We start from the raw sequence: 12,934 nt of genomic DNA, 5'->3' as shown, positions 1-12,934 counted from the left end.
GTTAGCATCACTGAGTCCCAAGGAAGCTTTTAGGATCATTCATACAAGCCCAGGTTTCTCCATCATCCTCCCGACCTCCATTTTCTGAGGTAAGTTTCTCAACTCCACCTCTTTAATTCGTGTACATTTTTGGTTAAAACTCAATACCATTTCATTCAGCATCATCAGAGGATTAAAAACCCTCTATCAGCAGTCATTTATACTTCAGTATAGCCATTTAATTCAAATTTCAAAATTTAGGGTTCTTCACGTATTTTAGATAATTTAGTAGATGTAGTTAATATAAATTCATGTTAGTTACATATTTGAAATCGTGAGAGAATTTAGAGCAAGTTTGGTCTTTACATCTTTGCAAATGGTTGAGAATTGAGAGAGTTCAGAATTTCAAAAATATGAGAGCTTGAGGTTGAAGATGACAATGGTGGTGGCGCGCAAAAATTCAAATTCAGGGCTGAAGTTTATTTTATTTTGAATGGTGGTTGTTTCATAAACGACTAAATCGTTATAGCCCAGTGGTAAAGAGTGTTTGTGTGTTGCGCGTGCCCAAGGTCTGGGGTTCGAATCCCCCTCGCCCCAGACCTTTTGATTTTTTTTTTTGCTTCTATGCACTTGAATAACATATGTATTGCAATGGAACCATTACCTTGTCACCAAGTGCGCGTTGGCTCAGTGGTGTTGTTTTGGGCTGGTAACGTAAAGGGCGTGGGTTCAAACCTTGGTGGAGACAAAAACCTTTTTTTTTTGTCACTTGTTCATTCTATTTTCTACACAACTTTAACTAATTCATTCACCTATTAAATTAAATCATTTTCACTTCATTTTTCACACACTTATCATTTAATATATCTATTTTATGAATAACCCAAAAAATTACAAAAATATTATTTATTTAATATATATTTTTTTGGTTTAAAATAACACATTTTAAATTATTTTAAAATACTTTAAATACGATTTTCTATTGATTTTCAAAAACCTAATCTCTTGTAAATATTTTTTTGATAAAACCCTAATCATGTAGGTCTTAATTAGGTATGGACTTTGTCTAAACCCTAATTAAGTTGACTTTTGTCAATTTTCAAAACTGTTTTCAAACCTTAATTAAACAGACGACTAAGGTTTTCAGACAACAAAGCCTCGTGTCATTTCAAAACTTTTCAACTGTTTTTTTCATAAACAGTAAATCATTTCTTTTGGGCCTCTAATAGAGTGTAAGACCCAACACCTTCTTTCTTTTCTTAGTTTGTTTTCAAAAACTGTATTTACAAAATCCTCTTTCTGTCTTCAAAACATTCTTCTGGTATTTGAAGGGCATTATTCTCGGTAAACTCTTCAGATACCTATGTGACCTATGTCTATCTTCACTTCTTCTGTTTTCAAAAACCTTTAATTGTTTATCATAAATATTCAAACTGTTATCAATCAACTGCTGGTAAGGCTTTGTACATACATCTTCAAAGGCCTCCACTCCATCCAAGTTAGGCTTTACAAGCTTTCCATTTACAGTCTTCATTTAAATTACTGTCAAATATAAAACTGTACATACATTGTTTAGAACTACGTCTGAGTGTAAACCTTAGGACAGTTAAACTATATATATATATTATAGGAATATGGCCTAGGATTGAGAATGTCTTCCCGATGAAGGCTCTTTCCTAATTAGAGATCTGTAGTTCAAACCCCCAAGATGAATTATTCCCGGTGAAACATCTTGGAAAAACCTTAGAACAAAAAATAGGACACATCCACCCAAGAGGAATTATTCCCGGTGAAACCTCTTATCCTTTTGCTTAGAGACAAAATAAGTTCAAAACCACATAGCTTTCTCTTGTGCTATAACAAGGACCCTCGATTAGCTTCCTCTTGGGCTTTGTACAAGGACCCACAGGCTTCTTAAAAGCATATTTCCAGCTTCCTCTTGAGCTTGTATACAAGGACCCATCCGGTTTCTTATAAACATAGGAACAGGTCTTTAGTCACCTTTCAACCTACCCTTGTGAGAGTTTCTTCCACTCTAAAAACCAGACTTTTAAACAAGCTAAGATTGTCTCAATCTCATATTGAGCACACCTTTTGGAATGAGAGACATGGACAGTCTTTGTCACCCTTATCTTTATAAATCTTCCTTAGCAGAGTCTAGGATCCATATTTGCTTATCCTCAGCAAGAGTCAGCCTTAATCTTGGGCTTTAAAACAAGAAGTCTCAATTAGACAATCTTTCTGCCATCATTAAAAACCCCTGGAAAGGGTCAGCCTCCAATCTCAGTCAATAAAAAGAGTTAAAAAATCCTGGAAAGGGTTAGCCTCCAAAATCACTCCTTTAAATCCAAAACCCCTGGAAAGGGTTAGCCTCCAAAATTCATTCTGTCAAAGGATAATTTCCCTAGCTAAGTCAAAATCCCCTGGAAAGGGTTAGCCTCCAAAAATCAGTATTTTAATAGATAAATCCTCCAGTAGAGTAAAACTCCCCAAAGAGTCAGCCTCAACCTTGGGCCTCATACAAGGCACCAAATAACAAATTCCTCAACAAAGAGTCAGCCTCAATTTTGGGCTTTGTACAGAACACCAAATAAAATCCATCAAATAAACACTCTCCAACTAGAGTCAGCCTCAATTCTTGGCTTTGTACAGAACACAAAAACTTCTTAATGTAAGTAAATCCCTAGTAGAGTTATCTCTCAAGGTCAATAAATAATAAAATCAATCAAAAAGCCTCAAGCTTGGGCCTCATTCAAGCCAGCTCAAAATCAAATCTTTCAAACAGTAGATAGACATAGCTCATCTTCATAGGTAGGTATTTCTCCTATCTCACCACAAACAAACAATCATTTCAAACAACAATCATTTCAAACAACAATCATTTCAAACATTCTCCCATTTAGGACTCGTGAAAGGCATGCTCTGGCAACACACCCAGACTTGTACGACCCTTTCCCTAATTTGGTTGAGAATCTTTCATTCAAGAGGCATGTTGGCTGTCATACTTGATCAACCAAGTAGGCTCCCTCTCTTAATGAAACATCATTTTAGCTTTTCTGTCACTTTAAAAATGTTTGTGGTGGAATAGTAGAAATACCTCTCTGTAAAGATGATTTCATGTCTCTTTACTGTAAACAGAGATTTAATTCAAGCTTCAACCTTGAGCTTTAAGCAAGGCACCAAAAATCATTAATTTCCCTAATTAGTTCCCCGAACTACATTAAGCTCTGACTTCCATTAGGGATATGTAGGCATGAGGTTCACAAGGAATCTCAGCGAGCTAACAAAATACCAAAAATAGTCAATTTGTTTGTCTTCTTTTTAATTCAATTTAATTCCTTCTCCTAACACAAAGGAGAAATTTTCCCAATAACAAGCAACAAACACAATCACATTGACACAGAGAAGGTTCCCGTAGAGTACTACGGATATGTAGGGTGCTTAAACTCTTCCCTATGTATAACCGACCTCCCGGACTCCAGAATTTCTAGTCTAGGTGAATCCACACACTTAGCAAACCCCTAGGGTTAATTTGAGATCTTTTCCCCTCTCCTACTCGTTGGGACAATTAAAAAGTTCGTGTGATATCGTAGGAAGAACTGAAACAAAATTCATCCCGCCCCGGGCGCATTCTCCTTCCAAATTTCGCGTGAAGGGTCTAGCGTGCCGTCCTCCCAAGTGAAACGGGGAGGTAAAAAAACGACACCACACCAAGGACTGGGAAATTAAAAGAGTTCTAGTGGGCCAAGGGTCCTCCGCAGACATACTAGTTTAAAATACTTCACCTCGATCGGTAGACTTAAAACCATCCAAAGGGTCATTGGTTTGATTCTCTAGAGAATAGGTACAGGTAGGGGATACATCACCCTAAGAATCACTTTTGAAGGGCAATACCGGGCCAAAGAAATAAAGGTTAAGTACTTGGTTATCGATGCCCACTATGCATATTATCGAGTGACCAGCCTTTAATCGGCTAGGATCCGCTTTGTCTACTTTGTATTTATGCATTAAGTATCTATCCCAAGTGGGTGAGTAAGAGTTATCCAAGGATATCAGGAGATATCCAAAAAGTGTTATGCAGAAAGCCTCTAGTTAAAGAGGATTCGCGTTCCAGGTGGGAGAGCCAAAAGGATAAGCTCATGAATAATGCCTCCAAGGGAAAGATGCAAAGACGCGGAAGTTTCCTCCCTAACTTTAGAGAATAATGAAGTTCAGAGACCCACAGAGGATGCCCTTTGAAGCCACTAGCATAGTTGTTTATCTTTTGTTGTTTTTGTACTTTATTGACAATTTTCATATGGGATCAATATGTTGGATCCCCCGTATGGGATCCTTACCGCCCATAGAGACGAACATTTTGTTGTACTCCTAAGATGAGATCCTTGCCGCTCATAGAGGAGATTAATAGAATGGATCCCCCAGATGGAATCCTTTCCACCCATAGAGGTGATCATTTTGCAGGATTCCCAAGATGGGATCCTTGTCGCCCATAAAGTTTATCAATATATTGGATTCCTAAGAGGGGATCTTTGTTGCCCATATCGGTGATCATTACCCTATATTCCCAAGATGGCATCCTTGTCGCCCATAGAGGAGATCAATATGTTGGATTCCGAATAGGGGATCTCTGCCTCCAATATAGGTGATCATTACCCTGGATCCCCAAGATGGGATCCTTCTCACCTATAGAGGCAATCATCCTGCAGGGGAATCCTCACAAATAATCAAGTAATTACAAAAAGGACGCAGTGGTGACAAATGACCCCATAGTAGGAGAGTTGCTCCGAATTGGGTTAACAATCACTTGTGTTCTTTACCTTTCAGTAGTGTGTGAAATTATTTATACCTTGCATGTGTATTTCATGACAGACTGGATGTCTCGACATCCTATAGGAAATTTGAGCCTGGTGCACCAGAATTTCAATTGGTATCAGAGCAAGCATCCTATTCTGTCTCTGTATGAGATCCTGGGAGGATACTTCCTGGTTTGGAAATGAAGACTCGTACTGAAAAGATTGTTTGAACTTAGAGAATTCATATTGGAATTGAACAGTCCCTAGAAATGGAGGATGGATTGTTCATGACAGGTGATGTTTGGTTCCATCTGTTGGTATAAAAGTTGGAACTTGGGGAAAGTTCCTACATTTAGGCACCTAAGATGAGGTGTTTATGTTGTGTTTGGAGACAATTGAGGAGTTTTTGATGTATTTCCGCTGCATGGTATCTTTTTCAAACCTGGTTATCTTAGCATTATGGTTTGATCTCCTCAGGAACTGCATCCTATGATAGGGTAGGTTCAAAACTGGTTCAGTCAACTGAGTAAAATGGCCAACGATACTTGAGCTCTGGTTCTCGAGTCCACTCATAAAGTCACTTTAGTGTGGTTGATGATTACTTCTTCAAGGAATATGTCACCTATGTTACGAATTATTTAAGAAAGATTGAAGCCATTTATTTTGGCCTTTAATATAATCTTCATAATTCTTGATCTCTTTAAGGAAGTAACTCTAAGGCTGGTTGCTGTTGGTAAAGCAGGGTTGTCTATTTTGAAGCTGATCAGGGGATGATTTGAGGCAGCAATAACTTTAGCAACAAGTTCAGCTGTATGTTCCAGAAGAAGGAACTAATGTCCTATCAAATGCTGGGACATCATGTCGATGGAATAAAACTATCTGTTGAATAGATGCTTCGAGTGCTAAACAAATGTGTAATGATCACATATGTTTGGAATCTACTCCTGACTTGGAAGAGGAGGCATATGGGCTATGTATCTAAGATATTATTACTAGAGAATGTGTCTTAGATTGGTGGATAGGTTGGATGTTGATTAACCACTTTGTTACTCCTTGGTTCAGTTTATTTCTGATCCAGTATGAGCAGTGGTTGAGCTCTAGTGTCTAGTAGAGTGGTGACTTCTCAGCCAAAGTTCCTTGTACATTAAGGTCAAATGACATGGACACCCTCGCTGATGTCTGAGTTATCCTTCTGATCAATGGAACCAGATTTGTGGAATGATATTTATTGGCCATAAAATAGATTCTATGTGAGAGGTGTTATAGGAGTGTATCAACCGTAAGTTGTGCTTCTATTGAGGGAGATGATCTTCTATTCTCCAATATGACTCTTAGAGGCTGTTAAAAGGATACCTAATCTGGAATTGGAGGGTTTTGAAGGGATGTGAGACAATGTATTAACATCATGGCTTTAAGAACTTATTTTTCTTAGAGGTATGTCGCAGATGTTGGTTCTTCAGCAGGATAGAGGCTGTCTACTCAAACTTGACATCCTTGTCAAGTCTATGAGAGCATTGAACTCTTGTTATGTTGATGGAAGTTATCTTCAGGGGATCATCTGCTGTATAGTTGTGTCAACCTGAGAAAAGCAGTTGATAGGTGTCTACAAAATTTGAAATGGCATATGAATCACCTATGATGAACAAGGAGGAGTGGTTGTTCCATATAGCTTGTAGAAGAAATCTCTTCTATAAATGCAGAAGGTTGCTGGTTCAAGCATCCCAAAGTCAGATAGGAGGTCTGAACTTTAAAAGACTCTTGCGATGTGCAGGCTGGAACATATGTATATGTCTGATCTTGGAATTTGATCAACTATTGTTGGTTGATCCCTGTGTATCCCCCGAAAGAGCCTTGAATAAACCAGTATGGGATTTCCATTCCATATGGGAAAGAATGATGTCAGACTTAGTGTTGGAACATCAACTCAAGGTGTGTTTATTTTCCTTAGCCAAGGAAGTCGTTTCTCTCTGATCTAGTCTGAGTAGTATGTGGTGTGAATGGCTATCATGTCTGCCTATCATGGATAAGAATCAGCAGATAGCATATGATTGCAGATGAACAAGGTCAGACAAAAGGTCCTACCTTGTGTGAGAAGGTAACCTTGTCTTCCTGAGACTATATACTCTGACGGGTGTGCATGTGTCCAAGGGTAAATACTTTGACGGGAGACTAAGTATTTCTCTAAGGAATTGTGCACTTATGCAGTCTGAACCCGATGTTTAGAAAGGGCGTGAGGGCTTCATTATCTCTATAGTGTTCATGTGTGTACGTTTGAATAAACTGCTCTGGATGTGTGCTATGAAAGACTGTCTGAAGGACTTCCCTGCATAATGATTCCTTTGAAAGCTGTTGTGCTTGGTTTTTGTGTGGTAAAGCTCATATCCTAAATGATGTTGTAACATCATGTTGGATTGTTGGAACTGAAGGTTCTAATCATGTTTGACAGCAGGATGATCTGGCAACTCATGATTACTATTGTTTTGAGGACTTCACTAGTCTCAGCTCTTACTAGGGAATGTACAAGCAAAGGAAAGGCGTAATCTAATTCTAGTATTCTTGAAAGAAATTGATTTTATTTGGACCTCAGTAATACTTGTCAAGCAAGAGAGTGCATATATGATTCAAGATGCTTGCATTGTGTCATACCCCAAAAATTTGCCCACACTTTTTAGTGACAAAAATTTTCGAAATTATTTTTAAAATTGGATTTTTATAAAATCTTGGATTCATTTACATTGACATCCTGAATTTTATAAATATTCGATTTAAGGTCTATTTTAAAATATAGTAGTTTACTCTTAAATTGTTTATATTTTAATAAATAGAAAATGTTGGTCGATGCTTCATACACTTTCAATTGGTTCTTTATTTCAAATAAATAACATAGCGTAGTTACTTAGGAAGTAAGACTTGCAAACGAAAGGTCATGGGTTCAATTCTTTCTTGGTGCATTCCCATATTTTTAAACTATTTTTTTGATCTTTTTTGCACCCGTACACAAGTACGTTCAAGTTCTTAATCTTGGGATCATTTCCTTTTTAGATTTGCACCCGTACACAAGTACGTTCAGGTTCTTAATCTTGAGATCATTTCCTTTTTAGGATTGGTTTTGACCTAATTCCAATCTATAAATAGAACTCTCCACATTCACAGTTTTCACCGACAAATTTCTAACAATAATCAATAATTTTCTAATCAATAATTCTCACAATTTCTAACTCTTTCTTATTCATAATTTTATAAAAAATGTTACGCTCTTTCAAAGAATTCTTTTTTTTAAAAATCCTCTTTGACCGATGATTTTTATATGAGGTCCCTAATTATATTCTCAATTCGTTATCTTTTCCCATTTTTTATCTCTAATTTGTTTTTACTAAATGATGCTTAGCTGATGGTATTTTGTGAGATCTAATTCACCAGTTTACAACTAACATTCACATGTACTAGAACACTATCAGAGGTATGCAAACAGCACATACCACAAATTCTATTTTGAATTAAACCAATTCTACCAATTTTCTCATTTTTGTACATAGACTAACAACATAATCTCCTTCTCATGTAGAACATCAAACCCAGATCTCTCATAGACCTTTTTTTCATCACTAACGTCTAACACACACTAACTTTTTTTACCATCCAAATTCTTATTTTACTCATAAATCATGTCATAATTACTTAATTTCACGAACCAAGTCAACACTCACAATTAAACCAACACACATGACACCACCAAAAAAAAATGAAACTAAAACCTTTTTTATTTAAAACTTTAAAATTTTATCTCCAATCCAAAACCATGATCAAAATTATCTTTCTTTTCTTTTTCTTTAATCACAGTACTAACTTCACAAACATATCACCATTAACACGTAAAACAAACTTCCATTCATGATTCAACACAAAGAACAAACGTGAGTCAAGATTAACAATACAATACAACTTGTGTGAATTCTTGTTTTTTTGCAGAAAAGCCAAATCAAAGAATCTCTGATCCCAGCCGCATTGAATCAGAATGCACCATTCCGCCAGACAACAACCGCATATCCAAAGTCGGACGCAATTGGAACTCCTCCGTGAACTCTCTCAGACGCTCCACACCGCGACAACTCCCAGACACCGAGAGATTCCACCAACCGGAGCCCTCCAAATCAACCGCCTTCCACCATGAGGCCAGCCTTCCACTCGGCCGTACCTCTGCCGACAACCTCCTCGACCGGAAAAGACGCGAACAGCTCACTCTCCTTGCTTCGGATCCTGATGCAGTACCATCGACCCTCACTTCCGAGCGCGGCTCTCACTGGTATATCCCTTTTTCAATTTTGGTTTGTGATTCATATTGTAGGTTTTTGGCTATGGAGATTGAGTTAGCAGAGATCTTGTTTTTCTTTGACACGGTTGAGGTGCTGTTAAGGTGAGGTATTTCTTAGTTTTATTATTATTTTTACCTTATTTAAAAAAATCATAAAAAACAAATAAGGCTAATCAATTTTGATTTGTTATCTTAATTATTTATTCTAATTAGTTTATAAAAACGTCAAAGAGAAATACAAAATAATTAGATTTAGGTTAATTAGCTTAATTAGGTTAGTTTTTTTTTTTTCAATTAATTTGCAAATAAGTTAATTAGGTTAATTAGTTTTTATTAAAATAAAAATCACAAACAATTTAATTAAATTAGACATTAGAGTTTCTAAGTAATTTTATTGTGACATAATTTTTAGATTAATTAGATTTTAGGACTAATCTTAGTTAATTATTTAGAATTAGGTTTTTACTTAAATATTAACACTAAATCTCTTTTCTCACTAACCATAAAACTTTCTTACTTCTTTCTAATTTTATCTTGCGACTACTATTTAGTTTCTTGAACGATTAAATACCGTAGTTTAATTTCCTCATTTTTTTTACAAATAATGTAACTGCTTATGGGATGTAATAGTAATTAGGACTTTATAGTTTCTGCAAAGATTTTTATGATATGTATATGTCCTAAAGCCTTGTAATAGCGTAGGATTTAATTTCTGCACTTTAATTTTCTATACATATAATTGCTAGATGTATGATAATAGGATTGTATGACAAGATAAATTAACTGAACGCTAGCTCACTAATTTCAAGATAAAATATCTGAATACAACACACCTCTCACACACTCACCTTTAGGGTAACCCTCTCTTGTTGCCTTTCGATTTAATGGTCGTGTCCCTCGAATATAGAGGTACCCAATAGCAAACGCCCCTCGATTAAAAATCATCAAAGATCATGGTCCCTCAATGACCCTGGATGTTGCCTCCGAATACATGATCTCATCCCTCGATTGCTGCCTACGAAAAAGAGATGATTTGTCCCTTCGAATTCGCTAAAGGTACCTCTATCCTGTTGCCTTCAAACGACCTTTGATGACCCTTCAATAACCCGCACATCCAATGTATAGGACTACCTTCCCCTATATGGTATGGATAGTACTATCGCTTAAGGAAAGTCTTTAGAATAGGAAAGACCTTACGAACTTAGGGTATGTAACTCTTAAGTGCTTGCTCACAATCAATTCAAATCAAATGCTTTTCACACCCCATTTTCTAACGTTGTCTTTTCAGACATTTTCAAGATTAAACTCCTTTTCTAAACACACACGACACTTTTCAAACATTGCAAACAAACAAAGTGAGCTAAGCAATTAAAAGCCCATGGATAACCATGGATGCAAAGGGTGCTTACACCTTCCCTTTGCATATCCTACCCCCCAAACTCAATCTCTTTTCAAAGAAGGTCTTTCCTGTTCTTTTATGCCTTTCCTAATTGGATAAAATAAAAGTCGGTGGCGACTCTTGCTCACCGCAACATTGTTTGCGAGATAAAATAAAAGTCAGTTCTCCCACCGTATTACACATTGATTATCTTTTCTTTCAAACAAAGCATAGTTTCACACATTGAGGGAGAATTAGGGAAAAGAAACTTAGACTTACTCTTTGTTTCTTGAGGGCTTCACTGGTTTTTGTTGGAATCCCAGTACACACGTGTCTTCAAGGAAGAGCATGTTGAACAGCCTTGGCTCTCTAGGAGAACTCATTTGCACTAGTTAATATTGGTCAGAAAGAGAATACAATGTCTGACGGAATGTTAGGATATTATATCAGACATGTTTGCTAAGTGACTAACAGAAAAAAATTTAATGTGATCACACACGTGTCAAAGGAGTATAGAGAGGTAAGTTAAGTGTACATGGGCATGCATTGGGACTATTTCCTTTTCATCAGAAACACTCAAAATTTAAAAAAGGTATTCAAAGTTGCATTTGAATAAGTGTAGATTGAATGGATAAGAGTTCCTATAGAATAACATTTTCTTTTGACCAAGAATAGTTGAACCATTCAAGGATCGTTAATATCAAAGAACAGATCCAGATATTTATAGAGGTCTCTTTTTGCCTCTATCATCGTGTGAGTGCTTGTTATCATACTCAACACGAGCTTTATTTATGTGTGGGTGAGTTGTGTTTGCGTTTAGTTTTGTGAGGGCCTTCTTTGTCAATTTTTGGCTAAAAAGGGGAAGAAAGGATTAACTCAAATGAGTCTGGAACTGGGTTTCTCAATTGCTGAACTAACATGTCAAAGAGGAAGTCGTATCATATGTCTGGTCTGGAAGGAAATGCATTTATGACTTGTGATCTGAGTTACGAACACCGTTGTGACTTGTGTTCTGAGTTACCCATAGTAGCATGTGGATACTTCTTGAGTTTCCTCTCATGCTCTAGGTCGACTGGTGGCTGCTGATCAGGAAATCCTTAGCAGATTCTTTTATGCCACCATTGGTCTTCTGTGATGAGAATTTGTTCTTGGGTTGAGGGGGAGTGTAACCCATCTTCTTCCTCATGTACACCAAATGAACTCTAGACTATCTACACATTGATCATGAGGTTTCTGTTCATTGGTGGTAAGGTCTTAGCTGGGATGGAGCTCATTCAGAATGCTGGATTGAAGATGTTGCACAAGATGTCCTGACATCTTAACTGAAGACTGAATCTGTTCATAGTTGCTGAAGTCTAGTGCACAGTTGCCGAGATCTACTGTTGCTAGTAGATTTGTTTTCTTTAATACATGCTACGATGTAATTTGTAATTTATATAGTTGTTATTTAGTTATTTGTTTTTAGCTAAAATTTGTCAAAGGGGGAGATTGTAAGTTCTCTAGCTTTAGGATTGGCATTAATTTTAGTAAAACAAATAAAGCAGGTTTAGTAGATAGGCTGAATTAACTTGTTGACAGGAACAGGTTGAGCAAGAAGTCCTATCTCATGTTAAGACATGTTGTGTTGAGATGTCTCAACATCTGGAATGACATATCGTATGAGATGTCCTATATAACAGCATACGACATCGTGACTGAACTCAAGTGGGTAAGTTAAATTTGTTATGATTTAACAATCACAAATATATTCAGAGATATGATGCAATCATATAAGGCGTTATATGTTTAAAAGGTTAGAAGAATCAAACAAAATATTTGAAGAATATACAGCTTTATATAGTTTCTAAATAAGGAGATATTCTTGGAAGTTAAGGAATTGAAGACCTTGTTTTTCTGCTAATTTGTAACAACATATTTGCTGTGTTTAGAAGCCCAAATCCAGTTGGGTATAGGATATAAATATAAGGATTTGTAACCTAGTTTGGTACAGCTCAAGATGTAGAAGTCTAGGGTTTGTCAAGGTGAATCTCCCGGGTTGTGAGATGATCACCATGTCCTTCTCGAAGCTGTGAAGCAAGAAAAGTAGTGTCCACCTTGAAGCCTGTAGGCAAGAGGTGTATTGTTCTTGGAGGAAGCTATGAAGCAACTCTAAGTTATTGTTCTTAGTCAAGAGTCTTGGCTAGGTATTGTCATAGAAGTGAGTCTTCTGTGATTGTTTGATACTGTAGGGTATCACTGTTTGTGATTGAAGGGAATTGAGGAGGACCTCATACTTAAGTTAGTCTTAGGTAGAAGTATTGCATTGGGTAGTGATTAAGTGAGAAGTTATAAACCAGAGGTTATTTAGCTTTGAATTGATACTGCTGATAGTGAACTTCATTCCGGGCTTGGTATGCCTTCAGAGTAGGAGAGTTGCTCCAAACTAGGTTAACAATCACTTGTGTTCTTTACCTTTCTGTACTATGTGAAATT

The sequence above is a fragment of the Vicia villosa genome, linkage group LG1 (genome assembly GCF_029867415.1).
Source record: "Vicia villosa cultivar HV-30 ecotype Madison, WI linkage group LG1, Vvil1.0, whole genome shotgun sequence".
Lineage (NCBI taxonomy): Eukaryota > Viridiplantae > Streptophyta > Magnoliopsida > Fabales > Fabaceae > Vicia > Vicia villosa.
This window is presented reverse-complemented; position numbering follows the sequence as displayed.